This window comes from Hordeum vulgare, chromosome 5H, assembly GCF_904849725.1.
Source record: "Hordeum vulgare subsp. vulgare chromosome 5H, MorexV3_pseudomolecules_assembly, whole genome shotgun sequence".
Taxonomy (NCBI): Eukaryota; Viridiplantae; Streptophyta; class Magnoliopsida; order Poales; family Poaceae; genus Hordeum; species Hordeum vulgare.
The window spans coordinates 140,757,832-140,761,156 of NC_058522.1; the positions used below are offsets into that span (position 1 = coordinate 140,757,832).

General features: G+C 46.8%; 1 pseudogene; it reads left to right on the forward strand.

Moving 5' to 3' along the window:
• Nucleotides 1-1,428: 1,428 nt before the first annotated feature.
• LOC123398974 lies at nt 1,429-1,975 on the forward strand (annotated as a pseudogene).
• The last annotated feature ends 1,350 nt before the right edge of the window (nt 1,976-3,325 follow it).

Genomic DNA, 3,325 nt, shown 5'->3' on the forward strand with positions numbered 1-3,325 from the left:
TCTCGCTTGCGAAACGTTTAGATGTGCCCCTTTCCCTTTTGAGGCATCGCCCCCAAAATAGGAAAGGGCCCTATCTTAGTCGTTACAAGTTGGTAATCAGAGCCTTACGACCATAGGAGCATTTGTGTGATCGAACTTGGCCGAGTCGAGTCTCAGTTATGTCGGAGAGTAGATTTCTTTTTTCTCCACTTCTTTGCTCTGGTGAGGTTCTCGACTTAGGAAATCTTAATTCTACTCCTCTTCTCGCTCAAAAAAATTAGGATCACGTGGGTATTTTGAAATCTATATGATATCGATGTGATGGAGTTCTGTCTTGGTGCCTCCTGTCTGACTTGATTTCTTCTGGGGAGTTGAGCTCCAGGGGATTCTTTTGTACATCGCCATCATTCAGATTTCTTAGTATCTCAGTACGGAGGATGTTCGTAATTGCTTCAATACTAGTTGTGACGAGAGGAGTCCGGCTTCCCCAGTACTGGTGCAGAGAGTTCCGGATGTATCGCCACACTTTGTATCGTTGTGATTATGAGGGTCTGTAGTAGATGAAGGTCCGAGATTCTGGTTATGTGTTGACGGATGTGATACACTGGACGGGTTAGTATAGGAGTTGTGTGACATATTACTCCTTGTATCCGTATACCAGATTGCATGACCAGATATTACGGGAATTCATAGGTGGGATATCAGGTAGTGACTTATAGGACAATCTTCCTACAGATGCATGATGTGAGGTTGGATTCGACATTCAGTGGGTACGTTTGTTCATGGTCGTCTTACAGCGGTTCTTGTTGTGTCTTAAAGAGTCCTTGTAGCTTGCTACGACTCGGGGACGCTTCGTATGTCGTGTGCACTGCCTTGCACAGGATGGCTAATGTAAGCTCGGGCCCATGCGATCATATCCATGAAGATATCGGATGGAATCTCTGTCATACATTTGTTCCGAGCAGTTCTAGCTCATACTTGGTTTGCAAGTGGTCCTTAATCAGATGTTGTCGGCAGTCACTTTGAGAAAGCATTCTTACTATTTTGTTCAAATGCAATTGCTAATATTCTTGTTCAGATATTTCTGCCTATTGATTCAGCTTTACCTTGAATGTTATTCTCTGGTCTAATGTGTTGTCCGTCTTCAGGATGGCTCCACCAACCCGCCAGAATCCAGGTCGCGAGGGTACTAATGCTCTGCCACCACCTCCTACGCCTCCTCCTCCACCGCCGCCTCCTCCTGCAGAGGTTTGGCAAGCGGTGATGGCTGCAACAAATGCTAACACCCAGATGTTAATCCAGCTATTGCAAGAGAGGACCAATCAGCAGCAGGGCAATTTCAACCATGGTGGTAATCAGTTTGCTTCTCTGAATCAATTCTTGGTGAACCAGCTGAGGTCCTTCACGTCTTGTGACAAGCCGTTCGACGCTGAAGACTGGATTCGGGACATGATCAAACACTTTGAGTGCAGCAATGTTCGTCCAGAGGACTTCGACAAGTTTGCAACGTTTCAGCTCAAGGGGCAGGCAACAGTTTGGTGGTCGCAGTTGATGGACTCCACGGGAGGCAGAATGATCAGTTGGGACGCTTTTTGCACAGATTTCAGGTCTCACTATATCCCGTCTAGCTTTGTGGAAGAGATGCGTGAGAAATTCAAACGCTTGAAGCAAGGTGGTTCCTCTGTGTACAAGTACAAGGTCGAGTTCCACGAGTTGGCTCGATATGCTTTGTAGGACATTCTAGATCAGAAGAGTAAGATCTATCAGTTTAGAGGTGGTCTGAAAGAGGACTTGTAGTTGGCCCTTGCCTTGCACGATCCCGATGAGTTTGATAAGTTCTATAACTTTGCTCTTAGGGCTCAGGCAGCTTTGCTCAAGGTGGAGAATTCGTGGAAGCATTTCAGAGAGTCCAGCTCGTCGCCCTCAACTCAGGTGGTCCAGAAGCAGCAGAAATATTGGGTGTCTCCTCCTCCTCCTCGGTAGACTCAGCAGTTCAAGCAGTCAGGTGGTCGTGGTTCTTCCCACCCACCCAACCCAGCTTTCCAGCAGAGGTTTTAGCAGCAGAAGCAAGGGAATCCTCATGTGCAGTTCCATCCACTGTTAGATGTTACTTGTCACAAGTGTGGGCAGAAGGGTCACTACTCCAACAAGTGCACCTCTCAGCTGCGTCTTCCACCCCCTCCTCCAGGGAAGCCTCCAAGCAATGCTATGGTAAAGTTCAACCCCAAGACTGCGAGAGTCAATATGGTGAATGCAGCTGAAGCAGACAACTCCTCAGATGTGATTATGGGTAATCTCCTCGTTAATGATATTCCTGCAAAGGTTTTGTTTGATTCTGGTGCTTCTCATTCATTCATGTCTAGATTGTTCTTTTCCGAGCATGATTTTGATTTTGAGTATTTGAGCAAGGCCTTGCGTGTGGTTTCACCCGGCACTCTTATGAGCGCCAACAAAGTGGTTCGGGATGTCACTGTCAAGATGGGTAATTATGCCTTTCTAGATTCTCCTATTATCCTTGGAAACTCTGATATTGATTTGATCCTTGGTATGGATTGGTTCGCTATGAACAAGGCGTCTATTGATTGTGAAGCTAAACAAGTGAAGTTAACTCATTCTTCGCAGGACGTGATTATCTTCGCAACGCGTGATGACACGGTCCGTCTGTTTTCCTTGAATGAGAAGGGTGAGATCTCTCCAATTTTGCAAGTCCCAGTGGTCTGCGAATATGAAGATGTTTTTCTGGAAGAACTGCCAGGAATACCTCCGCACCGAGCAGTTGAGTTCGTAATTGAGCTTGAACCGGGTACTGAGCCTGTGTGTAAGCGGCCGTACAAAGTGGGTCTAGAAGAGCTGAAGGAGCTGAAGAAACAACTTGATGAGCAAGAGCGTTTGGGTCTGATAAGACCAAGCTCGTCTCCTTGGGGTTGTGGAGTTCTTTTTGTCAAGAAGAAGGATTGTGACAGCCCGAGACCGACGCCCCAGAAGATTCCCCCTCTATTCTGTTTTCGTCGTGTGTTTATTTTTATTTGTCGCATCATCATCGCATCAACAGCATTGCATCGGCACTCCGTTGTCTCCATTTTTCAAAACTTGCATCCGTTGTTAGTTGCCGGTTCTCGTCGTTGTCGGTTCTAAGCCCGATCACACTCGCACGCGCCCGCGGCATCGTTTGAATCTTGTTTTTAAAAGTGTGTGTAAAACTTTCTCCGATTGGGTTGGATCTTGTCGTGCGGTCTTATTTTAATATAGGTAGGCCGCCTGTCAATTTTCGTCGCAATCGGAGTCCGTCTAGTACCCGAACGGTTGACCGTAGCGGCACCGTATTCGATCTACCATCGGACGTTTA